Source organism: Melospiza melodia, chromosome 16 (genome assembly GCF_035770615.1).
Source record: "Melospiza melodia melodia isolate bMelMel2 chromosome 16, bMelMel2.pri, whole genome shotgun sequence".
NCBI lineage: Eukaryota > Metazoa > Chordata > Aves > Passeriformes > Passerellidae > Melospiza > Melospiza melodia.
In genome coordinates, this window is record NC_086209.1 from 12,130,094 (window position 1) to 12,157,352 (window position 27,259).

Genomic DNA, 27,259 nt, shown 5'->3' on the forward strand with positions numbered 1-27,259 from the left:
AAAACATCTCAAAGTACAGCACCCAACACCTACACAACCCACTGCTGCCTCCCACCTGCAGAAACCTTTTCTGCAAAGAACAGAGCCCCAGAGGGGTCTGGGGGTCCTGAGGGCACCACTGCTCGGGTCTCTGTCAGGAGGAGCTGTTTGTGGTGTTTGTGGTGCCTCAGCACAGCCTGAGGGAATGCTGCTGGCCAGAGTCCCTCCCTTGCTGGCCATCTCCAGGGGAGAACTCTGAATACAAATGTTCCTCCTCCAGCTCCCCTGTGTTTGGAACAGTCTGTGTTTCTTCCATCAGCTGTGGAGTGGATAGAGGATATACCAGTCTCTACCTTTGGCTCAGTGCTTCCTGAGGAATTCGCTCAGCACACGTTCCAGGCGTGGGTCCAAGGTGTGCAGTTCCTGTTCTGAATTAAGTTGCGGCCCTATCCATGCTCCATTGGTCAGTCACATACCCAAAAATTGTGGAAATTGTGGAAATTGTGCCCTGGGGGTGCTGACACTGACCCTGCCAGAGCTGCTTGGCAGCCTGGAACATTTACTCCTGTAGCCCTCCACTCTTCTTTAATGTGACTCCCAGAAAAGGTGATTGAGAGGTGGACTTGGGTGTAGCAAAGCACATAAATGAGTAAATGCATCCACCTCTTAATGGAACAAATGCCAGTGGTTGAGCTGCACCCCTGCACTTTGTGCTGCTGGCTCTGAGGGCAGCCTGCAGGCAGCACTGCTGGGTGCCTGTGGGAGGCAGGAGCAGGAGCAGCATCCACACTGGGAAAGCAGGTTGTGCTTCATGAGCCCCAATTTCAGATGCATGGCTTGCTTTCCTGATTAGAATCAGGTCCATACAATGGTGTCTTTCTGAATTTACATTAAAAGTCCTTTCCACTGGCATGAGAAATTGCTGTGGCAGTAACACCCATTCTATTGTTGATGGAAGGGCTTGAAGTAAGAAAATACTAGCTGATATTTAAACTAATTATTATCAAATCAAAGTTCCTTAGATAAAAGCACTTAATTAATCTGCATTCTGTTTCCTAAGCATCTAGATCAGCATTTAATAGAAGTAAATAATGCTCCTGTGGTTTCCAATACCAGCTAGCATATTCATTTCTTGAACCATTATTTCAATAACCTGCATTTTAGGAAGCTGTGTCCTGCAGCCAGAAGCTGTTCTGCTGTGCCGTTGAAGAAAAATTATTAATTTAAAGCAAATGTTTAGTTATACACAAAGTCTTTGAAAGCCTCCAAATACTTTTATTGAGAATCAAGGTTTCCCTTTTCTTCTGAAGATTTTTTTTTTATTGTTATGGACATTGATACTTAGAAGTTCACACGATTCCTTTGACAAAGCAAGTCTTTACTGTGCGCTTAATGTAAATTGATATTTCTCCTTGTTTTCCTCTTTTTTTTCCCCTGTAAGATTCTTGTGCCCCTTGTCTGGCTTTGCACTGAGAAATATTCAGAGAGGTAACTCATGTCACCATGATAAGCACACTGCAGTCTCTGTCATTTTTCATTGCTGCCTGAAGGACAGCTGGGGAGGGAGATGCTGTTCACATGCAGAATCTTTATCCTGAGCAAGTGTGATGATTCAGTGGGGTGCCTTACTGAACTGTAATTCAGTCATAAATACAAAGAAATGGTGTTTAAAAGCTGTTAAAGCTCTGACACACATTGATGAAAGAGAAGCTGGTACTCTTGTTTAGAAGTTGATCCTAAAAATCCTCCAGGTACCCTAAGAGATTGTGACCAGCAAGTGAACATTTCACTGTCTCAGCCCTGCAGTTCAGAGTGCATGGTTTGATTTCTGCACCTGCCCAGAAATTTGCTGTACTATTTGCAGTAGCTGAAATCTGGACTGTTTCAGGTTATTAACTTGTTTCCTCTGCCTATGGATAGAGGAAAAAAAATCTTTGGCACAAGTGCAAGAGGGTTTTGTTGGGATGATTGCAGTGTTTTTTGTGCTATCCCAATAATTAAAACCCACAATAATTGCATGAATTTCATTTTGAAAAGAGAGTTGGATTTCAAACACTTAAATCCCATTGATTTCCTATAGATCATGGTCTCAATTCACCAAAGAAATTTTTGATTTTTTGTCACCTTTTCTATGCAGAACTTGCTAATGCATTCCAGTGCATATGTTGTCACCAGCTTTTAAAACCTATAATTAGGTCTGGTTCAAAATCAAACACATCTTTATTAGATGATTATCATCTTCCAGCAAATAATTATTTAAGAAAGCATAACAAATGCAAGCATTTATTAAAAGAGTGCTGTTGACAATGTAAGCACTTAATGTGATTACAGAACTGCTTATTTCAGTCTGTGTTGAGCACCTGTCAGGAGGTACCATCTCCTGGTATACTCTGTTGGCTTGTAATTTTAATTACTGAAATTTCTATTGAGATTGGTGAATATTGGGGGAGGGGGAGTAATTAGCATCAGATATTCCTTGCTCTACAGTATTTTGAGGCTTTTCTACTTAGCAGTTGTGCACGTGTGTTTTGTTCTATCTGTGAAAAAACAGATATAATTTTATATTTTATGCTGAAGATGCTCTTTATTTTTGGTTTTTAAAGAAGGTGCTTAAATCCTCAGACTGATAAATTTCATGCTAAGAAAAATTTCAGCTAGCAAAAAATATAATAAATAAAAAATATATAGAAATAAATATATGGTAGATAATAATAGTATATAAATATAGGTATAATATATAATATCTATATTATATATAGAATATAGTATACAATTATAATCCATATAATATACAATTATAATTAATTGTTAGAATAATTGTTCAGCATCCTTAAGATTATGTCTTGCATTTCGCAGAACAGTAAAGAAGCTTAAAGGAGTAGATGGCAGTTTTAGTGCAAGAATTGGCAAGGTCTAACATTTCCTGAAGGAGAAGTGTGCTTTCTGATGAAAACAATTTCTGATTTTTCTCGCCTCCTATAATTTTTCTGTCCTTACTCCTAGACCTGGATCAGAACAGAATTCTGTAATCCAAATGCTGGAAATTTGAGAGAATTTGGACTGTGATAAATATTTTGCAGCTGACTCACTCTGCTTATGAATGAACTCTGCTAGAAAATCTGGCTCCCACAATTAAGATTTAGAGAGCTAATTGCAAGGCAAAGGGGAATTGCAAGCTCCTATTTTTGTGGCAACCAAGGTAATTTTAGATTCTGGATCCAAATGGCAGAACATATGGAAAGTATGGATTCAGATTTGGGCTTACAATGAACTTTGCATGGCAGAAAAGCCCAAAAGCAGCAATGCAGGGAAGCTGATGCACAAGAACTGAGGATGGCTGAAGTGCCAGTCACTGGTGTCAGGGCAGGGCTCTGTGCAGCCAGGGACAACAATGAGCTGCACAAATGAGAGGGAGGCAGGGGAAACAGTGTCTCTTAATTTTATGCTGTTCTTCACTTCTCTCCTAAGTGATTAGTAATTATTTCTTGGAACAGTAGCCACAGGCTAGAGCTGAGATCAACTCATCTCCTTGAGTTTGTACTAGACAGAGGTGATGGGATACCAACATGCTCAGCCTCAGTGGTAATTCTGTGCTTGGCCACTCGTTAATTCTGTTGGTTTTCCTTCACTGTACAGTTGTGTAACACTTCAAGGAGCAGAAGGTGCTGCAGGATGTGTAGGAGCAGAATGGCTCCTGCCAGGAGCACAGATGGCTGGAGAACAAGCCACCCTCAGCAGCCATGCTGGGGATTTTGTGTTGGTATTTTCTCCTTTTCTTTTCTTTCAAACCATGGTTTTAAACTGGGAGTAATTGAAACAGAAATAATTGGATCCCTCCCACTCCTTCCTGGGGTCTGTCTGTGTGTGTGCACTCTAGGCATGCAGTGTGATGGCAGCAGAGCCAAGGGCTGCTGTCTTACAGGAGGGAAGGTCTGGATTTTCCATTTACCCAGAGAACAGGGAGCAGTTCTGCCCTGAGCAGTGGCACATCAGGTCCCTTCCTTGGGGTTGTGTGTGGAATTGTGGACATGGTTCCTGCTGATTTTTATTGTTGTCATAGTTCATAGAATCTGTGCTAAGCATAATGGCCTGGAGATGAATCTTTTCAGAAGCTGGACAGACTCCCTCCTTCTCCAAATATTGTTGTGTCATGCACAAGGCTTTGGGCTGTCATAGGACAGCATCAAAAAGACAGCTCAAGGTTCCCCCCAATGGGAATTAGGAGGCAAATTTGCTCTGGCAAGACCTGTGCTGTTGCATGGAAAGAAATGGGAGGCAGTGAGTGTTGCTCTGCCAGTGCAGCAGGGAGCAGACCTGGGTGTGTGGGTTTGCATTGTCACTGTCTCAAGTGCTGACCCACAGAGAGTCTCCCCTAGTGGAAAGGAGTTGTATTTGTCCATGGAAAGCCAAATGCAATGTGATTATTGCTTCAAGGGATACAATTTTCCCCTGTGTGTTGACAGATGTATTTGTGCAGGTTATTTTTCCATTAGCACTTGGGTAGATGAAGGCAGCAGTGCCCTGCAGGTTTCCTCATGGAGGTGTTGGTACACAGCTGCTGTGTACATAAAATAACTTGGAATATGTGTGATGTATCCCTGAGTTAAGATGAAATGTGCTGATGGAAAATATATAGTTAAATATTTTATTTTTGTAGAGTAAACTGTATGTGCACATATGTGTGTATGTATATAAGTTGTGAAGATTTTTTTTTATTTTCTTGGTGATGAATGTTTCCATATTGCATTTGTGTTGCTAGACTGAGTAATTAGGAGGTCTGATAAGGAGCCGAGATTCCTGGCTTTTTTGTGTTTTATAGCTTTATTCCTGATTTCCAGCACTACTTCTGCCTCACACCTGAGGACGTGGGTGCTCTGCCCTGCCACAGTGGGCGGAGGGGGCTCCTGCTCTGCACAGCAGTCTTCTTGGAGAGCTAGGGAAAGGCTTTGCCTTTGGATGTTGTCCTGTTATAAGCTGCTCATGGGATGGTTTTGTTAGTGAGTTTTGGTGCCTGCAGATGGGAATATCCTGTCCTGATGGGTGAGTGGGCTGTGGTTGCTGTCATGTGTGTGCTGGGGAAGGCAGAGGCTGCAGGAGCCACGGGCCACCCTCTGATTTATCCGTCCTGCAGCCTCCTGGAGGATCAGGAGGTGCCATTGGAGCTGCTGTGTGTCCCACATTGAGCCTCTGGAAAGGTCCCAGGGGATGCTGGTCTGATCAGCAGCTGCAGGAATTGGGCAAGAGCTGGAGGTGCCCCCGAGCGGTGCTGCCTCTGCTCCTCTCCTGGCATCACTTTGCTGTTGCTCAGGGACTAGTGGAATAATGAAATGTTTCTGGAGGGAGAGCTCAAAGTGCAAACTGCCCTATGGTGTTGGAGGGGGCAGAGCAGGGGCAGACAGTCCATGTATTGACCTCAGCCATGATGGGCCCCCTCAGGAGGGGAGCACATGGACCAGGGGAGGGAGGGAATTTGCCAACAAATATGCAGACATAAAGACACTGTGGCTGGGTTGACAAATTAGTTCTGCATAGCATTCATTCCAGTGCTCTGTGGCTTAATGTAAAAAAAGAAAGCCTCATTGACCTTGGTTGGGGGATGCAGAGGTCACAGCCAGCCCGGGACCAGAGCAGGGCACAATGGTGGCATTGCTGAACTGGGCTTGGAAAATCTTACCATCCTCACAGCCTAGAGGAATTATTTGCAAATGATTTAGGGTTTGCACTTGCAGTCTGGAAATGTTCAAGACCAGGTTGGATTGACCTTTGGACAAGCTGGTTGAGTGAAAGGTGTCCCTGCCCTCAGCAGGGGGATTGGAACCAGGTGATCTTTAAAGGTCCCTTCTAACCCAAACCATTCTGTGATTCCCTCCTGGGATTAGGGAATTCAACCAACACATTTTGAAGAGGAGGGAGGTATAGTCCTAGGAATTGCTGTTCTAGAGAGCTAGATGTGAGGAAAGGCTGTATCCGTGCTCTTTCCCTAGTGAAGTGTGCAGTCCCTTAGTTCAGCTCCCAGAGACTTTGTTGCTGCCAGAAGTCCATCCTGGGCTCCAGAAAGGGGCAAAGGGGCATACTGCAGTGGGAATAGGTGAACTTGCATTGGCAGGGGAAAAACAAGTATAAAATGTTCCTCCTTTCCTACCTATGTTAGGAGGTTTCCATTTCAGGAAGGAAGTGTGGGTCTGTTCTGTCATACCTGGGGGTGGGAGAGCCCAGTGGTGTAATTAATGCTGCACGCCTCTGCTCCACAGTTGTAGACTGTAAACAGAGCTGATCAAATGATGGTGTGGGAGAGGAATTGTTTAAAATAAATTTTAATAAATTATAAATAATGTATGACTTGCTTCAAGTCTACCTAGCCAGGCAGCATTTCCAAGCTTACGAAACACAGCCTCATATCAGTAATGTTCATGTGAGCAGCCACCCTGGTGGTTCAATGCATCTCATCCATGTTAAATTAACTGTTGTGTACAACAATGAGGCCTTAAGTCCAGTCAAAGATAAGGGGTTTATTTCTTGTGGCACTCAACAAAGGATGGCTCTTATCTAGAATTCCACAAAACCAAAATTCAGTGGCATTTTGATGTTTGGACAGGGGAAAAGGAGAAGATTTCAAGTCCTGCTTCTAACTGCTTTGTTTGTCAAATGCTTGTGGAGTAAAGAAAGCTAGTTTAATGCTCTGTCTGATTCACAATAAGCTGTGAAAAAGATTCACAGAGCATTAAAAAAGAAGAAATTAGAAGGAGTGAGAGGAGTCAGAAGTCCTTTTGATGAAGACAGCTCTGCTGGGATTTGTGCTCCCTCCCTTGGCTGACCCAGAACAGGGCTGATTTTGGGACCTCAGCAGGAAGGAGTGGAGTGAGCACAGCTGGGCAAGCAGGAGGTGCTGAAGTCAGGATGCTGCTCTATTACTGAACTTAGGAGTTCCATTCCCAAGTGCACAGGCATTGCTTTCCTTTTGTTGCCAGAGTGCAAATAGTCTTAAAAATGCATGGTTTGGCTGAAACGTTGGGATAGCTGGATTCAGGAAATAGAGGGATGTTATTTAGCTATTATGGAAAGGAGATAATAGGATGAGTCAGAAATTTGACTTCAGTGGAAGTTAGACATCTAAAAACCTTTGTGTCTCAGCTGTGTGCTTCTACATTTCCTTCCAGCAGGAATAACAGCACTTCCCTGTCCCCAGGGAAGTTGTGTGGATAAGAATGTAGTGTGATGGAAGCTGTTTAGATAAGCAGACTTGCTCAGTGTGGATTTCCTTTATACTAACAAAATCAGTATCAGATGGAGTACAGAACAACTCACTGATGCTGTGAAAGCCAACAAATACCTTTTTCATTCCTGTAGATGACAGAACCCCTGCTTATTTTTCTTTATTTAAGAGGTATTCGGGAGGCAGAACAAAGCTCTGCTGTTGCCTCCCAGCAAGTGACCTAAACCATTTAAGCTGAAACATATGACTCTGAGGAAGTATTTTGCAAAAACAGATGCACAGAAAGTCAATTTCCTATTCATATTTTGTTGTGGCAATTGGTACTTTCAAGAGATGGCAGACTTAAATTAGCTGGAAAAGTGACATCTTTAATTAGGAAAGCCTCTCTGCCAGCACATTGAACAGTTGCCAGTTTCTCAGCATTTAGGGACCATTGATTGCCAACAATGGCAGCTAAACTGCTTCTGGGTAGAAACTAATTGAATTTTCTCAAGTTAAAACGAGGATCTGAAGTTAAATCAAGACGAACTCCTTTGCTTGCTCTTGTTTTACTTACTGCTGTGATATTCTCAGCAGTCCAGGGGCTGCTAGATGTTGGTGAATGGAGCTGCCTGGGGCACAGCTGTACAAATTCCTCCAGCCTCTGTAGTCCTGCCATTCCTCCAGATCCCTGTTGGTCCTGCCATGCCATTTTGGTGGTTGTGTTCTCTCCTGGAGGACTTATCTCCTGGGGCATTTTGCTTTTATTTCGTCTTGTGCTGTTGTGATGGGAGCTGGTGAAGCCAGTCTGAGATGCTGGGCTGTGTCTTACTGCCTGAGAATCGCATCCAAGCCAGGACTGCCTCTCACTTGGGATGGGTAAAGAGCCTGTGGTGACATGCACAAGCTGTGAAACTGGGTTACAAATTTGTGTGGGGCTTGCCAACCAGACCTTCAGTGGCACATGGTTGGTGTGGTTGCAGGTCTGCTCCCTTTGCTGCGAGAGCTGAGGGCTGAGCACAGCCTGAGGTGAAGCCTCGTGCCAGGCTGGAAAGGACCTGGGCTCTGAAGGGCTGCTGCCTTTGCTGGCTGCAGGGGGGATGCTTCAGCTGTATTTCTGTCCCTTCATCTCAGGTGTAGCTTCTCTGAAGCAATTTTAGCACTTCCTGCACCTGTAAGCCCAGGAAGATTTGTCCTCTCTTTGAGCAGGTTCTCCTGCTGTTCCTGGTCATCATCCAGGCTGAGTTCTGGCTCAATGTCAGTTCTAATCCATCCCATCCTTCCTCTGTTGGTGTTGTGTGGTCTGAGGGATCATTCCCTGAGCTCTCCCATAAATGCTGCTGAAACCTTTGGCTGCATGGAGAACCTGAGGGGAGCTCTGCTGATAATAATGATAAATCTGAAAAGTTTGGGATTATCTGCCCAACTTGTGTGGAAGCTGCAAATGCTTAGACCTGAACTCTCTGCCTCAGGCCTGTGCTTAGAAGAGGAACTCAGAGATGTAATTACATGTTTCCCAAAGGGCAACTCAATTTCTTATTTCCTTTTTTACCTTCATCCTGATTGATCTCCTTTTGCCCTCCTTTCCCTTAGCAGGGGTTTTGGAGGATATTCTCTGCTTGCTTCCTTCAGTTTGAAATATAACTCCAGCTGGTCTCAGGGGAAGGAGCCTGCTGGAAGATGATCTTGCTCTAACCATATGTGTGTTTATTAAAGCTATTCAGCTCTGGTAGACTCTGCTAGTGCTGTTAGAAAAGGATGGGGGTTTTGGTGTGTCTCCCATTTAGAATCAAGACAAAACTTAAACTTCAGGTTTTGGTCAAAGTGGAAGTATTTTTTTTAACCAACCTGTTTTACCCCTAGCTATCTCAATAACTTTGTTCTTCTGTTAAAACAACCAGGAAAAATTTGAAGGAAGGGCAACTCCTGCCTTGCTATATAGCCTTTTCTCCCTGGCAGAATACAAGGAGCAGGAGAAAGGAAAGGCTTCTTGGAAGCAGCTGCAAGGGAAGGGTTTATTTGAAGTACTCAAGAAAGGCAACTTTGTGAGGCATCAGCTCAATCTCCAGTGGGCAATGGCTCCCAGCTGTTGTCTGGATTAGAAATTTGTGTTTAAAATGTGACCCAGAGTTGTGGGTTCTCCATCCACACAGCCCTGCCTTATGTATCAGTATTAAAAAAAGTTTTTTCAATGTGTCTCCTCATGAATTGTGTAATTTGCTTTCTGTTTGAGTCTCCTTTAAAAGAAAGAAACCCCACAACTGTTGGAGTGGGAGAGAACTCGAAACAGATTTGAAGACTGAACAGGAAAAAGAATTCAGTTAAATCTTTTGTTAGAAAGAATATTTTTTTGTTATTGATCCTCTCCCATTACCTTCCAGTATTAATCTAGAACAGAAATATTTTGCTTATAAATGTATATTCTTTCAGATACTTTACAAGTGGTTTATTCCCATTACAAATACAGTGAAAGGAAAAAAGATCCTTTCCCCTCTTACAGACCCACTGACGTGGAACTACTCCTTTTGCTTCTCTTTCTAGTGATAGATAGGAAAAATGTAGATACTTCTGAAACTGTATTATCTCTGTAAATATTAAAGGAGATTTTCTCATTACTGTGTGAAATGGCAGCAAAAGTTGCCCGTATTTGGAAGTAAAGTTTAAAGGAGGAGACAGCAAAGATGTGATTGTTCACTTAAGAGAAGTGTTCTGGGAGTCATCTGCATGGCAAGCAAAAGGGACAAATTGCTGGGGAGTGTACGAGGGTTTTAAATGAAGCCTGCAAAGTCTACTCAGCTGTTGCTGGGGAATGGCAGGAACAGATGAGTGCCCTGAGGAAACTGAAATTTCCTCTGTTCCTGCCAGCCCAGGCACCAGGATGTGCAAGGCCACAAGAGTCTGATGCCACATCCTGCAGTTGCACAGAGGATGGAGGAGAGGATGGACAAACAGGTGGCTGCTGACATGGGGTCAGAATTGGCACTGCTGATGCTGAAATGAGTGAAATGAATATTAAAAAAACCATCATGAGGCAGAAATCCTGGGAATTGTGTGAAGTGTTTCTTCAGGGGAATAGAGAGGTCCTGGATGGTGATGCTCAGAAAGCCCCTGCAATAAACAAAGCTGTGCAAGTGTTGCTAAAGATGGAAGCCCTGACCTCTGATGTGGGTCTGAGGAGTTCCCCAGCAACAGGACTCTAGATTTTTGATTTAATTTGAGATTTTTACTGTAAAAGAGCCACTGCTTTAACTGCTATAAAGCAGATTTCCAGTAGTCAAAGCAAGCAAAATGGCCAGATTTTTAAAATAAAACTGATAAGACTGGTGAGATTAGTTTAGCTGAGAAAAGGAAGTGTTTTCTCCCACTCATAAAAACACAGAGGTTTGTTCAAAGAAGCAAAAACAAGTACGAAAAAGCTTGTGGTGCCACAGAAAAAGCCTTCCCTCCTCCTGGCATGGGCTGTGCTTCCCAGTTCTTTGATCTTCTGCTTAATTCACGTGGGATGTGTAGCATAATTCAGATTTCCACAAAGGATCGAAGTGATTTGGTGTAGTCAAAGACAGAGGTTTGGAAACATCACAGAGCATGTAAGGGGTGGTTTTGAGAGATGTTTTTCTGTGCTCTGCTACTTTTGAAGTTCATTGTGTGGGGCCAGCGGGGAGGGAAAAAACCCAATAAAACTAATAATTGAATGAAACATGAGCAGGGGTTTAAATGTCAAAAAACTGAGAGGGCACCTGGGGCTCTCTGTCCATAGAGCTGTCAAAGTTGGCTGGTGATGAGATAAAAAGAGAGATCTTGTTAGTATTTGCATTTAAAGCTGTTTTCCCCAATGCTGTTAAATATTTACCCATTTATTTTGCCAGTTGGGTTTTGCTAGTTGAAAAGATAGGATTGGTGCAGGTTTTTAAGACAGTTGCTCAGATTTGAGGTGGGCAGTGCAAAGACATCACCAGTGTGAACAGCCCTGGGCCTCCCTCCATGAACTCTGCATCTCTGTGTGTGAATGTGCTGTCCATTGTGTCTGCAGTCCACGTTTGGGGTGTCTGTGTCCACCTCTGCTCATTGTAGGAGTAGAAACTGATCTTTGGTGCCATGCCAAGGGTCTGTGTAGCTCATCTCCAGCCTGGAAACAGCTCTTTACTGTTGGGACAAGGAAGTTTGATCCTGGCTGTTTGAACTAGAGAGGTTTTCCTCCTTTTCTGCACATCTGAGAGATGAGTAATACACTGACTAGTTACGTGCAAGGGTGCAGGGTTCCATTATCCTGCCCAATTTGATGCTTCTGTCCAGAACACAGCCTTGGGAATGCGCTTTTTGCCTCCTGAGGTTTGCTAAGTGTGATGCTTTGAGAGGTTTGCATTTAAGACACAAGAACCAGATCCTGTTTCAGTGTTCAGTGCAAAAGCTTTTAGTCTTTCTAATCTTTTTCCTTGGAAAACTACTGATTTGTGTTGCAAATGTGTTTGTATACCTCTTTAAAGTTTGGTTATTTTTCTCTACCAAATGGTATTCTTAAAGTATAAATGCAGTTGCCTCATCAGGAGAAGTTCAGCCATAGAAGGTCATAGAACTTACAGTCAAGAGCAAATTTTAATAAGGTCCCAAGGTCCCCAATTAATTCTCCTTTTATTTTTTTTGATATACTCATCAATGCTGAGCTGCCAATTGCATTGAGTGTCCTTTAAAAATAATTAATACTGCAATCCCTTGAGTATTTTCAAGGTAAATAAGTTTTGAAGTTAATCACAGTAATGGTAAAGAGATAGAAACTGCTTTTTTCTGTACTTGTTGTATATAACTATAGGCCCATATAGATAATCAAACATTTCTAGGCAGATCTGGATTGATTTAGAGATTACAGCTGAAGCAGGGGTTGAATTGCAGCTGGATGTTGTTGAAATTTTACAAGCTCTCTTCTTGACATTTTTTTTATATTCCAGCTTCCTCTTGCTATTTTCCTCTTCCCTATAAAATCTTGTATTATCTGCAGGTTTTGAGGACTTCTTTTTCTAATCTGGGTTGCTTTTTTTGTTTTGCTCCTTAAATAGAGATTTGAGAAAATGTGAGAGTATTACTTGACAACCAAATTATGTTGGAGTGAAGCGAGTTGACTTTGTTGCGTGGAGCTGCATCAGCTGATCTTCTGGCAAAGTACAGTTCAAGATGAAAGAGTGAAAAATGCTTTATATTTAAACTGCTGGGAAACACTGGACATGGTCTGTTGTTACAGTGAAGTTATCTTTAAACACTGGTGTTTAATAGAAACACATTCTTTCTGCCATCACTTTCAGTTTGGTTCAGGAATGTATTTTTACATGAACCTTGCATGTCCCCACAGTCCTGGTGTGCTCTGTCGGATGGACTCAGTGCAGGGGCTGGGTGGGTGTGGAGATGTGGATGTGGAGATGGGTTCCCATTGTTTGCCTGGTTCACAGTGTGAGGGACCAGATCAGTGCTGCTCTGCCTGGGAAGGGCCAGAAGGGCTCAGGTTTGGGGGTCTGGTGCTCAGCACCCCCTGCTCCACTGCCCAGCCCTGCCCTGTCACACTGCACTGCTCACTGACAATGTTTGTTCCCCTGGAGCTATGGGCTGCTCTTTACCACTGGGTTAAAGACAAAGCCAGTGTTTCAGGGTCTGCTGGAAATCCCATCCCTGCTGAGAGCAGCCTTCTCACCACTTGCAGATCCTACGTGCTTTGGTTAGTGGGAATCTGGCTATTCAAAGCAGCTGTTCCAAATGTTTAAAAAGGCACCTTGTGCAACAAAATGTGTGCTCTAAATCTTTAACATATTAATTACTTGTGTAGTTAATTTGTTCTGTTTCCTGCAGAGTCCAGTTTTTTTTCCTCTTCTGGAACTTTGATGTGTCTTGCTTTTAAGAGCATCTTCTTACTTGTACATGTGCTGCAACCTAGAAATACACACATGAGAAATTAGTTTATAGATGAGCAAGACTGGATTTGTGTATTCTGCAGATCTAATCAAAGCTCATTTTAATAATGTGATTTGTCTTAAATTTTCTCCCAGGTCTAAACCTTTAGACTTTTCAATCTGCTTTCCAGTCATTATAGGCAGATTTCTGTATGAATAATGCATAGTTTTGCTTTAAAAATCAGTCTACACAAATCCACTTTATTTTCACTTTTTATTGATTCCAACCTTGGTGGCTTGCATACATCAGAAATTTCACAACTTAGAAATGTGTCTGTCCCTACAAACGAGTCATTGATCAAAAAAGGTTAATTTGACTGACTCCCTCGAATTTTTCATTGTCTCTCTTCTTTGTTTCTGTCTAAGTAGTAAAAACAATTTCCATTTAGAAACTTCAGTTTTCAGAAGAGTAGGGTTTCACTTTCTGCTGAATGTATGGGCATACCGTGTATTCATTTAAATACAAATTCATGGAAACAATTCAAAGAAAATTTGAACCCACTGCAGCAGTTTATTGCTGTAAGTATGCTCAGGTTATGCTTCCATTCCAAAGAGATTCATCTGTTGCTGACTGCTGATATTTAATTCATTATACGGTTAAGTACAAGAGAATTTGATATTTTTGGAAATGGTAAAGGAAACATTTTTGACCTCTACTAATGAAATGGCCATCAATTGCCTGTTTTCTGTTTCCCCCTCCTCTCCCCTTGATCTAATTTGTTTTTCCTGTTGAATTTCCTTAGCACTTTTCTTCCCAGGCTCTCTGTCACCTCACTTTAATTACGTTTTTGCTTTCTGAGATGGATGTAGGAGGGCCCCAAATGCTGACTTGGAGATAACAGTGGGAGCCCCTGTGGGCTCTGGGCAGCTGTGGCTCATCCTGGTGGGTTGGGAATTCCCTCCTGAAGTTCTGGTGAGCTGTGATTGTGGAGACAGGGCTGCTGCTGGCTCTCTGCTGACCTGCTGTGATTGTTTGTGATGGCTCAGGTGCAGTCTGGAACCAATGTCCTGTGACTATATGAATTATTACATTTAAAATAGAAAACACTTCTCAGTTTTACACAGGTCTCTGCTTTACATTGGCAGCCCCTTCAGATCAGGTTTTCCCACTCTCCTCAAAGGTGACTGACAAAATCTGCAGAGGAGCTTTGCTGGAGGGATGGAAGGTTTGGGCTCATGTTTCCCTTCAGAATCCTCAGTAGGAGGTGAAGGAGAATTTCTGCTGTTATTTTAGGAAAGGTGATTTCGGTAAAATTTCTGCCTTTCAGCAGGGAGTTTGAAGATCTTACACGGAACACAGAATTTTACAGAGGATGTGACAAAACCTGCCAGTGCAGTAGCAGCCCCTTCCACAGGGAAGAGGGACCTGGTGGGCTCCATCTGGGAGCAATGGGAGCAGTTGGGCTCCCCTGGAGCAGTGCAGATGCTGCTGTGAGTAGAAGACAATGTCCCCTTGCTGCTGCATGGGTGTAGACACTTTTTTGATCATGGTGCCTGGAGAGGCATCAATCACATCTGAATTATTTGCTGCCTCAGAGGTTTTATTGTGCAACACCTGTTTTTCTCTAAAACCAGGCACTGTGTGATCTGACCAGAGCCTGGAGGGAAGCACATACTGCCATGCCACTTTTATGTGCTGCCAAACCCCTTCCAGTGAAGGGCTTTAAAGCAAGGCTGTCAGGAGGACTGGCTGAGTGACAGAGGAGCTGTGCTGACCACTTGTGAGATGCTTGGCTAGCTGTGAAATGCCAAGGGGTTGTTGTCCTCACCTGTAAGTTCTGTAACTCAAATGTGTGCCATAAGGACCCTGGCTCTCCTGAGGCAGCTTTAATCAATACACAGCTTCTTTCACTGACATCAGGAGGCTCAGCAACATCAAGGAAAGCTCAGGCAGTGTTAGAGAAGCACAGTGGGATGGGGGATGATGCTGTGGTACACAAATGCTGAAGGAAAGATAAGCTTTCCTATCACAGTCTAAGTCCATCTGGAGCTAGACTATTGTGATGAATTACCAACATGTTTGCAAGCAACAGCTGTGTGACAAAAACCTGTTTTCTGTGTGCCAGGCTTTGTTTTTCCTATAGAAGTGCTCTCATGTGGCTCTGGCTGAGATGTCCCCATGGTTGTGTTGTTCCCTGTTTCATGGGTGAGGGCCCAGGAACCTTCTTGCCCCACAGCCCTCCCAGCACACAGAGCCTGGCACTTCCCTTGCTGCTCCTTCCTCTCTCGTTGTGCTTGGGCTTGCAGGGGCTGGCGCCTAAATATGCTCCATGCAGCCTGGGACACTTTTGCCACTGATGAAATTTGTGATTTAAACAAAAATGGAAGATGTTCCTGTCCTTCCTGTGGTAGTTTCAGCCCTTCTCCTGCTGTTCCCTTAGTGGGTCAGTGGGTTCTTTGGAAAGCAGAGCCTGAGCTGGCCCAGCAGTTGGCTCTGTGCTGAATGAGAGGAGCTGCTGGAAACCACCCATCCCAGTAGATGATGTCTGCTTTGAAATTCTCCCAGCTGCTGGGCCCTGATCTCCTGGCTGTGTCTGTGCTGAGCTGCCAGCCTGGCACACAGCCTGCTAACGTGTCCTAGCAGTGCAGGCTCTCCCTGCCTCACAACTTTATACCCTTCCTATGAAACAGAAATAGCAACGTGGATGTATTTATTCAAAGCATCAGGGGAAGAGGCCTTTAGCAGCCTGGCTGGCTGTGTGACATTTACCTTCTCATGTCTGTCAGGATTTTCATTGCTGAAATGAGGCTTGTGAACAGCTCCTCTCAAGACTGCTTCTCCAGCCAGGGCTGAAACATTGGGGGTGCTGGATAATGATCTACTGAGCTCATTTTATTAGTGAGGCAGTGTCCTACGTATTTGGGACACTTCCATGGCTTGTTTGTCATCACTCTTCATCACATGCCTTTTGGTCTTGTAAGACTGACAAAAGAATCACATAAACATTTGATTTCATGTACTCTTTCTTAGGACAGCATTTGAATGAAAAGTTGGTGTTTATATTGAGTCCAAAGTTTTTGTTTTCCCCCCTGAATTAGGCTCGAAGACCTGGATGTAATTCCATGAAGACTTCAAAAGACAAAGATGTCCCATCTCAGTATTGGGATCATTTATTTATTTATTTATTTATTTATTCTGGCAAGGTCGAAAAGATGAAAACACAGATTTGGATCAAAACCTTTGTGTTATAAGTCACATTCAACTTAAGTGGCCTTAGTGTGTAGGGAATGTTGGATTTGAGGCTCTCTGATGAGCCCTCCTGCCTGTCCCCAGGTGGGCTGAGCAGGAGAGGCAGAGCTGGGCCCAGTAAGTGCCAGAGAAGATGGAGCTGGAGCACTCAGGGGGTTTGTCCCAGCTGAAGGCGCTGCTGTTGTGAAGCACAGGGAGTTTGGTGAGGCCTAGGAAAGCCTGGGGATTGAAAATGCTCTATGGTGAAATTTCATGGAGGATGCTGCCTTACTTTCGGTTCAATTTGAGTGCACAGGTGACGAGCACAGCTGTAAAAATAGGGGCCAGGAGAGAATGACTAAGAGGATTTATTTATTTTTACTAACATAAAGGAGTTTTCTTTGCTGGTTTTGTTTTGCTTGTTTGTTCTGGTTTCAATATGAATCTGTATCATCTCAGTACTTGAGAAATCTGTGCCTTGGAGATGTGACCAACAACTGCCTGATGTTGCTTTCTCTTTCTGCTCTTCTAGAGACTACATGGATGTGCAACTTCATACTTATTTTCTGACATTATAGTAAGTTTTATTATGGTTTCTTCCTGGATATTGCTCCTAGCATTGGACGGGATTCCTAAACTGGAAAAGATATTAAAAAAATGAACGTAGGAAAAAAGCAAATAAAAATAAGGAATAAAGCTTAATATATACATTTAATATAATTCTTGTACAAACTTAGTTATTTTCCTTAAGCACTGGCAAGGTTTTTCCAGAGGAGGGAAACACTGCATACATTTTATTAACACGTTTGTTACCCTGGCCTTTTCAATCTAACAGCAGAGTGTATCTTGGGGGAGGGTGTTGCAGCTTATCTTCTACTCTTTTGACACCTTGTGCAAATTAATGACAAAGCCCCACGTAATGTGCAAGTGAAAATGAGGTTTTGCTGGTACTTGAAACCCTATGCTAAAACTCCAAAATGAAAATTCTCTTTTCTTGAGCCCCATGACCTAACCCTCCCTTCTCTGAGCAACTGGGGGAAGGTGGGAGAAGAAGAAAGGGAAGGGGGGGAAAGGAAAAGTAATTTTGAGTTTTGAGATTGTGACTCATTATTCTTTAGCTCTCTGGAATGCCACGAGACTTTTTTAAGCATCCGTTATTTGTCACTTGGCAGAAAGAGGCTGATAGCTTGAGACTTGAATTGTCATTTTATACATAACACACTGACAGATCCATGCAAAAACAAACCTTACCGAAATTACATTTAAAAATGTATAAAGACACCAAGTAAACCTTACAGAGAGCTTGCCAACACTATTCTGAATTCTGTGATAAAAGACAGGACAGAGGGAGCTGCTGGGATTGTGCCTCCTACATTTGCACTGATTTTTTGTGCCTGCTCCTGTTGTTTTCCAGTTGCTGTCTCCTAAAAGGGAATGGGCTTTTCCTAACATCAGGTAGAGGGAGGGAAATTGTGTTTTGGCTCTTTGGAGGCAGAACAGAGAATCCAACTAGCAGGGAACTGCTTGAAATGGGGAGTGATCTTCCTCACAGAGCAAGGTGTTGTGTCAGTAATTTGCTGTCAGTATGTCTCTGAATTTGCTTTTGCATGGCAGCGCTTTTTCTTCTCTCTGTCCACACACAGTTGGAGGATTGGCTTTTAATTGCATGAATGTTTGGACTCTTTAAGAAGCTGCTTTTAATATGATCTTTTTCTAACAGGGGCCAGCCAAGGTATTTTAGCACAGAAGGAAGAAAGGTTTCCTCAACACTCCTTTGTCAAAGCAGACCTTGCAATGTGGGGCAAGATGAGAACGGTCTCCCTCACACATTTCTTTGCCCAATGCTTGTATGAAAGTGTCAAAATATTATTTTGTGTAGCCTACCTGTGCATTGTATTTTTGACCAGTATCATAAGGAGTTTTACTTTGTTCTGTAGCTCTCCATGAAGTATCAGAGTCCTTCTCCTGGCACTTACATGTGCAGTTTTTTGCTCTGTAATTCTCCAAAGTTTTCTTGCTTGCTCTGGATGGCTTTTGCAATGGTGTGATTGATTGCTTGGGAGTTGAACACTCCCATGAAAGTACTCAATCCACTAAATCTCAAACTGAAGCTGTGCTTCAGTGACAGTTAATTGGGAGTTATTTATGTTTTTCTGCAGGCAATAGGTACTATCACTGTTTTCCTTGGAGGAGCATTTAAAAGATTCAGAGATTGGCTCCCTTCTACACTAAACAACATTTAAACATATTGAAAAAAGGGTTCCTGTTCCAGAAGCTTTAGAGGTAAGTTATGTTTTTACCATGAAAAAGCAATCCTGAAAATAAATACTGAATAACTATTTCAGAGGAGCCAGGGAGAAAATTACTGGTTATTCCAACTACTTCTGGACAATGCATTGCCTTGAATTTAAGGGAAAGAACTTACCTGGCCCTCTTATCAAGGGTGCACCAAGCTGAATATTTTAGAAAAGTTCTGCTTTGAAGTGAAGCTGCAGGTACACAGTGGTAGGCTGTATCCACTGACTTGACATGCTGACCCTGACTGGGGATATCCCATGGTAACTTTTGGAATATGTATGCATGCATATGAGAGGAATAAACAGAACTCTCAAATTTCAAGAAGAAAAATCACTGTATCACTGCTTTCTCTCTGACCTTGAAAGGTCTTGAATTATTAAAGAGTCTCTTAAAAGTGCAACCTAGTTTCTAAACCATGTAACTTTAAAATGGCATAACCATTGTGAAATTTAGTTCTGGAACCATTTAAGCAAATTTTTTTCTGCATTACTTTAATTACAAAAATTGGATGTTTCTATTGCTTTAGAATATTTTATCATTTTAATTAAAATTAATAATTTTATGTACACTGCAGTGCTGTGAATTCAGGATACCAAAAGTTTTAACAGCTCCTGATACTCTTGTGAAAATATCCTTGAGTAGCTGAAATACTGGGGGAGTTTCTGATAGCTGAGTACCACCTGAGTTACTTACATGCCTAAGTTATAGAGGGGTCTAGGTGGCTTTTAAATACACTGGGCTTCAAAGGTATTGTTTATGCTGCCTGTGAGCAGAAAGCAGACTCCACTGTGGGAACTGAGGTTGGACCAAACTTTGGGCTGCTTAACAGAAACACCTACACTGGGCAGCTTTGACTTGAGCAGATTTTGAAATAATGATCTAAGGATGGCATCTCCATCCTGTTCCTTGGGTTAGAAGTTTTCATACAAGAGAGATTTCCCATGTTTTTATATGATGCAGGTGATGTGTTGTAGTCTTTGCTCCACATTTGCCCTTGATACAGTGAAGTGGAATCAGGGCTACAGCTGTTTATAGCTTATTATTTTATATCCCATTTATTAACATCAAAGAAGTGGCTTGTCTCCCCAGTTCCTAGGTTTGGGTTAGTTTTTGTTCTCTTGTGCATAAGTGTGCAGCGCAGAGTTTTATATGCTGTAGGAGAAACTTTCAATGGAAAATTCATCCAACCCCCTCCTCACAGGTGTGAACCTGTGTCTGTGTTTCAGCAGGTACCAGAAAATGCTTCTGCTACAGGAGCCATTTGCAGGCTGTGGTCAAAGCTGAACCTTGGCTGTGGCACAGCTTTAGGTCTTGCAAATCCCTTTGAGTTGCATAAAACAGGGAGGCCTTTGAATTCTGGGTTGTTGTCAATGTTTACAGCAATGTGATTAGAGCCAATTAGTGACTTGTGCTTTGTGTGTGCTGTAATAACAGAGATGTTGTTTTCCCACTTTGCTGAATGGGTACAAGGCAAAGAAACTTTCTCCTGACCCTGAGGAGGGAGCCTGTAGATAAAGTCCCCCTGCATCAATGCCCATCTCTCCCTGCTGTGCAGGAGTGTCCAAGGGGAGCAGGCCTGGGAATGTCCCAGTGTGCTGAGAGGAGGAGCAGGGCAGCTCTTTCTGATGTGTGTGTGGGCCAGGGTCTGTCCCTGCATGTGCTTTGTGGTTCCACTGGAATCCTGCAGGGCAGCATTTGATGGCTGATGTGATTTGCTGTGTGTGAATACAGACGCACTTACTGCTCTGTAGCTTGTGAACATGCAGAGCTGCTTCAGCAAAGGCTGGGGGAAATGGGGAGGGGTGGAAAGGAGCAATTAATTTTGGCCTTTCGGGAAAACAGCATCCTGTCGATTCTGCTGTCATCACATGCAGTTTTTCTCCTTGTGCATTTGTCACAGATCAAGCCCTGCTACCCACTTTTAAATGTAATTACTGTAAATGAGGCACTCTCCAATTCCAGGCTCTTGCACCATGTCAGAGCTATGCAAAAGTCCTACAGGAATCCATCCTCCCTGTCTCAGGGACAGAAATGCTGCCAAGAAGCACGAACTATCACTTTTGTTTCCTCCATCTTAATAAAACAGAGACTTCTTTCAAAGTTAATTTCAGAATGTTCTTTGTTGTCAGAAGTAATTTGGTGGCCTCAAATGGCTGAAAGCCCCATCCCCTAGATAGTCAAATGCACTTTTGGATATTTGTGATGTGATTTGTGGTGTGTAAACAGACAGCTTCCAGCCTCCATGCTCTCTTTATCTGCATCTGTAGACTAAAAGCAGTGTGTGTTTTAATTAGCAGATACAGTTAAAGCTGTTCAGGGATGAAAAATTGACAAAAGACCTGCTTGCAAGATGCACGTGCCTCTTTTTCTGACATGTACTCATGAGCACACCCTTGGGGAGCAGGAGCTCCAGCTCTGGCTCTGTCTGTGGGACTGGGGCTTGGTGGAGCTGCTGGCAGTGAGGGCTCAGCTTAGGGGTGGCCAAGGGTGCAGGATTCTTCCTCTGAAGGATTCCCCTGCACCTCTGCTGATGCAGGGGACCAGGACAAGGCTGTCCTTTGTTGGCAGAGATGGAGCTGGAGCAGGCAGCTTCACCACTGGGGTCTGTAATGAGGATTGCAGAGCTGAGGACTGTGGCCCCTTCTGGTGGGAAGTGCAGAGCTCTCCCTGTGCAGGGCTGGTGGGTGTCCTGCAGCCCAAGTGTTGGAGGGTGTGCAGCTCCTGGGAGAGGAGAGGCAATGCCTTATGGCTCTGGACCTGTCCATCCTAGAACTTGCACAGCAAGGGGAAATAGTAACAGTTGGTTTCTGCTCTGTGAGAGGAATTAAGCATAATAACGTGTTAGCCTAGGCTGCTACCTGCCAGAGTTAGACAGACTCGAGGCTGGGATAAAAAAAGATTGTCATCTGATTTTTCCATCTGGATGAGGCTGCTCAGTTTGCCTGCAGCCCGTGTGTCTCTGGGGGTGCGCACAGCGATGCTCCCGGCCCGCAGGGAGGCGAGGGCAGCGCTGGGGCTCCTGCGGAGCACAGCCACCTTCCTGCAGAAAACGAGATGTGCAGCCAAACAGGCTGATGGAAAACAGCCTGGAAACACACACACTGACCAAATGGTGCCTCTCCCCCAGCTCGCTGCTCACAAAACTCAGGTGATTTCAGATGCTGGATAGATTTAGAGAAAATGTTTTCGTCCTGCTTGCCACTGGTTTAAAAACATTCTAGAAAGAAAATGAAGTGGCAGTTGTAAAGTATCTGGCATATTAATGCTAAAATGATATGACCAGAATCCTATAAAAAAAGGATTTCTGTTTCTTATCTAGAAATTAAACTGTATGCCATTATGACAAAACCATTTAACCTTTGTCCAGTCTACCTGTCCTTATCTGTTTAGTCAAGCTTTCCTGAACAAATTGCTTTTATAGCAAAAACACAAAATGTGATTAGCAGAGAAACAGTATTTATTCTGATTATCCTCCCGTGGCTAGACTATTGCAAGAGTTAAACCTCATTTGCATCTTTCTGCAAACAGATGTGGCTGTAGAGAGCTGTGCTATTGCAGACAGCAAGGCTAATGTGTAGGGTGTGTGGTGTGTCAGCTTTCTGATCTGGCTGGTTAGGCTGATAATTTCCTGCCAGTTTATAACAGCCTCTGGTTGTTTGATTGCAAAGGGAAAGGCACTTTGGGGCTTAGGTAGCAGGGGAATTGATTTACCCAAATGTCTTTCATCTGAGTGTGATTTGTTAATTTTAGATTTAAAGACTATGCTGGTCTTTCATTTATCTGCTTCAGCCTATGGTTTGCTGCCTTGTATGTTTTATTTTTAACTGCAAGGTTTTATATCCGTATTAATAAGTCATCCAGGAAATATTGTAGCACTAAATAGTCTGCATTTACAAGTGAAATAATTGTCAGAGTTTGCACAAATAAAACAGTCTGGATTGCTCCAAGTGACACAACTATAACAGAGCACAGTCCAATGGAAGAGACAGTCTTCAGAACAGCTTTTCAAGGATTACTTATTGCTTTGCAGTGCATTTTTTTGTGAAACGGGAAAATTACTTCAACTTACAGCCCAACCTGGTCATTATCTAAAATCACTGAGTCATTTTTAGTCTCTTTTCCTCTTCCTAAGTAGCTTTTTGGATGGGCAGCATGGAAGCTGCTAACTAAACTTCAATTTTTAGGAAGGCCTTTAGTCATATAACTAAGGGTGATAAAAATTCCTATTTAATGGGGAATACTCCTTTGCCATGGGCTTGATTAATAAATTAAATGGGTTAATTAAGTTGAGCTGTCAGGACCAAGGACTGTCATGAAGTCAGGCCAGCAGAGTTGGCCATTTATCAGAGGCAAAAGTTTGTCAAGAAAAGTCAGCCTTTAATGGGTTATTCTGGAGTGCATGCAAATGAGCAAGTACCTAAAAAATCTAGCAAGGAATGTCTGTCATCTGATCACAGGCAATATTAAAGGAGGTTGATACGTCTCAAAGTCATTAAATTTGCTTATCAAACTCCTTACTGGGGATTTTTGAACTCCAGGTTCTGAGGAGATGAATTGGCTTATGAGTAATAGTCTTAGGTATTTCCATTTTTCACTCTTCACTGAGAAATTCAATTTGTTTTATGTTTTGAGATATATATACACACAGACAAACATATACCTATATATGTATGAAGTGGTTTAAAATGCAAGCTTATTAAAAAATAGGAAAGCTTTTATTGCTTTCAGAGCATTTGGAGGAATTATGCTCTGCTGGTAGAATTCAGTGCAGAGGTTGGAGGCAGACCAATGCATTGCTGTCATTTCAGCTCAGGAAACTTCCAGTGTCATTTGTGCCTGGCTCTGTGTGCTGCCTGCAGGAGAGTCCTGTTGGTCCTGGGCTGTGAGGGTCTCACAGCTGGGTGCTGTGGAGCCTGATGAGTGACCCAAGCTGTCTTTGGGCATCACTGGAGAGAAACATTCAGCAGAGTTTCAGTGCTCACTTACTGAGGGTCAAGAGACAGAAAGCCATAGGTGCTCCACCTTTAGCTTTTCCCTGTGACCCTTAGGCTGCAGAAAGGCGGCGCAGTGTTTCTCTGGCAGCCATAGGTGTGGTGGCTGCTGGAGCCCTGTGAAGCAGTGGTTCAGGAGCCCCCTGAGGCTGGCATGGTGTGAGCAGCAGAGCAGCAGCAGCTCCTGGCTCTGCCACAGCCCCCTCTGGCACCACGTGCTCCTCTGCGGATGTGGTGGGAGGGAGCTGCTGTGTGCTTCCCAATGTGGAAACTGAAGCAGTGCATATAATTGCATCCAAGTTGCATCTCTGTTTTGGTACTTCCAGTTTAGCTCTAAAGCCCTGGCCATATGGATGCACTCCTACAGTCACTCTGGAGGCAAGCTGAGAATAAAATGAGCTGTGTGCAAGTGCTGCAAGCCTGTGTAAATGAAACTTGCCTGACAAACCAGAAACAGGCCTTTTTGATGTATAACAAAAATAAAATTCTCTCAAGGCATAGAACTCTATGTATGTTCAATTCCTGTTGATTAAATAGTTCTCAGCTCAAAACAGCAAGAGGGTGAGCCAGGGATGCTGGTACCAGGGCAGTGATTTATCAGGAGATATGTGAAGGTGACAGTGCTAGAAAATGTGCCCAGCCATGTGGACAAGGCCAAAGTCTTCACTGTAGTTTGGAGATGTTGTGGTTTGACACTGGCCAAACTCCAGGCACCCACAAAAGTTGTTCACTCACAGTTCCCTGCCACAGCTGGGAAGAGGAGGAAAAAAATTAATGAAGGGATCATGAGTTGAGATAAGGACCGGGAGAAAACACTCCAGGGGCAAAACAGGCTCAGCTTAGAGGTGCAAATTGAATTTATTACTAACAGAATCAGAGGAGGATAATGAGAAATAAAATAAGCCTTTAAAACACCTTTTCTTCTCCCAGTCTCTCCCTCCTTCCCACTGACAGTGCAGGGAGACAGGGTGTGCCTGACGTGCACCTAGCATGGAAGAGGATGAAGATGAGAGACTGTGATTGGTGATAACTTCTGGATTGCTTCCTCTCCCTGCTCAATGGGGCAATAAGAATCCCTGTCCCATGCTGTAGTCTTGGGTTTTGTCTTGGAGACATGGGAGAAAAGTTAGAAATGCACCCAACAGGCTGAAGTGCCTCAGGCGTGGTGTGAGCTGGGCTCCTTAGAGGGTCATTTCTATGTGACACTGGTCTGTGGGTTCTAGATGAACATTTTAAAAATGGCTTTGGAACTTCAGCTGTAGGAAAGCCAGGCTTTTGTACCTTTTTTTTTCTTAAACTATTATCAGCAGCTGTGAAGTGATGCAATCCATATGCCGTATGGAGCACCTATATATAAAAATCTGACATATGGATGTTGTGAAGTTCTCGGAAGATTCCACATGCCTTAGATCACCCACGTGCTAAAAACATTATGTTTGGGAATTAGTTGAGATTTATGTTGAATTCCCATAGTGAAACCAGGCAAATTGTGCTGGGAATATTTGTAACACAGAGTCAGGTCTGAATTACTCGTTTTGGTCCCCCGTGGAATACCACAGGTTTTGGGAAGTATGAGTTTGGGGTGAATGTTTTCAAGGTGTCTCTGCAGATAACTTACATTGAATTTCTTAACCAATTGGATCTGAGCTGTTTCTAGCTTGTGGTTCTTCACTGTTATCTCCTGCCCTCCCCTAGTTGGGGGCTCTGTCTCCCTGGGCAATGTGGGAGGGGGAGGATGAGGCACAATGTCACTGAACACCTGGTTTCTCAATTAAGTCTTCAGGACTTGCAACTCAGATGTGTTGTTTTGCTGCATAGATACTAAGGCAACCTACTGGCTGCTGTTTCTGTGGGACTTGAAGAAGGTAAGGCATTCCAATGGATCCAGAAGTTATAAAGCACACACTTTGCCAGAAGCTTCTGCTAACACTGATTTTCCATGCTGCTGTAGCTCATCATGTCAAAATGTTTATCTGGAAGTTCTCCATGGCTAGCTAGCATGAGTTGGCCAGACTCTTTCTTTTTTTTCCTTTTTTAAGAATCTTTTTTTATCCTTTGAGATGGGAATCCACCCTTCTGCTGCTGATTTGGCTGGTGCAGTGGGGCTGGCTGCACTAACCTCCCTGGGGAATTCGCCATCAGAGCGTGTGACTGAGCAGCAAGGTGGGCATAAGGCATGGTGGGCATGTTGGCTCCACACAGATGGAGGCTGAGGATTGAGTGAGCAAATGGTAAGGAGGAAGGTACATATAAACTGAAAAGACTTTTCAGTTTTACTCACTGTTTAAGAAGCACATAGCAAGTGCTATAAAAATACAGACGAGTAATGTGTAGCTGGTTGATCCTCCCCTGGCCTCAGCAGAGGCAGATGGAGTTGGACCCATTTATTTATCTGCTGGTTTTGGGGCTTGTTCAGGGTGAGTGTGGATACAAACTTTGCTGCTGCACAAGGATCATGACCTAGGGAGGGCTTGGATGTGCTGTGCCCCCAGATGTTTGTACCAGTTCCTAAAGTTTTCATGCAAGACATCTTAAATTGCTGCTGCCCTTCCTGTCGACTTTGTTCTTGTGGAATGGCAGGGGATTGACAGTGATTTGGATCCTGCTTTCTGAAATGCTTAGTTCAGGGCTTTAGTGATGCAGTGATGTGGAGCAGCAGCAAGCAGCACACTCTGGAGCTTGGTTATTTAGGGGCCCACGTTACAGATGTATGTAAACCCCTTTCTCCCCAGAGAGATGTCAAGGTGAAGTTAATTCCACTACCAATAAATGTTTGTTGTAATGTGTGAAGCAATAGCAGGAGAATGAGCCTACAGCATGTGCCTGTACATCACTTTAATTTGTAATCAACCTGGAATGATTTCTTGTTCATAGCTGTGTCTGTGTTGTTTGCACGTGCTGTGCTACAGTGGATTCCACTTGCTTAAAATCCTTGTCAGGGAAGAAACATTTTTCTGGCTTTTATTTGCAATGAAAGCTGCTCCCTAGAGTCATGTCAGCTGCAGAAATCCAGACCCCAGCACAAGTGTCTGCATTAAAAACTGGGCTTTGGGCTCCATTAAAATCCTGTGACTGCACATGTCACAAACAGAGACAGGCAGTGCAGCAGCACAGGCACTTGAAAGATCCTGCTTTGAAACCAAGGGGCTTTTGAAACTGTGGGGCTTTTGAAACTGAGGTTGCAACCCTGGAGAAAAGAAACAGCTATCTCCTCTCTTTGCTTCTTCCAGCGTCTGTCAGCTTCTGGCTTTAAATTTTCTCTGAAATTATGCACTTGTCTCTTGGTAATCTTCCCCCATATTTTAATTGGGGATGGCAGGTAAGGCATAAGGTCACAGAACTGGAAATGACCTTGTAAAACTGAGACAATGGAGCCAGAAAATGGCTCTCCAGCTAAAACTGGTGATAGCAACTGCCAAATTTTTGGGAATGTTTGCAAACTGGTGATTAGATCAAGCAAAATTGCATAAAACTTTTGACCTTTGAATATAAACAGGGCTGGAGGACTCTGAGAGGGGAATGGCAGGGCTCCAGTAAGAGAGATGTGTATCATGACAGTGTAGTCCACACCATGTAGGCAGCAAAGCATGCTGATGGGTTAGTGCTTATTTTCACAATTAAGAGAAAAGTACATGTCCTCTTTCTTTTTGTACAACATATTTAATGTGTTTATATGTGTGTGTATACATGTCACTCC

The 27,259-nt window shown here is 43.4% G+C and overlaps 1 protein-coding gene across 5 annotated transcripts in view; it reads left to right on the forward strand.

Moving 5' to 3' along the window:
* The window catches only part of IL1RAPL2 (interleukin 1 receptor accessory protein like 2), a 332,915-nt gene that overhangs the window by 58,950 nt on the left and 246,706 nt on the right, over positions 1 to 27,259 (forward strand). The window contains exon 1 of one of the 5 annotated variants that reach the window (XM_063170659.1): positions 18,444 to 18,556. The exons of the other annotated variants lie outside the window; for them this stretch is intronic. The gene's annotated coding sequence lies outside the window, so the exon portion shown is untranslated. Of the gene's footprint in view, positions 1 to 18,443; positions 18,557 to 27,259 lie in introns of those variants that run through there. 5 annotated transcript variants of the gene reach the window in all.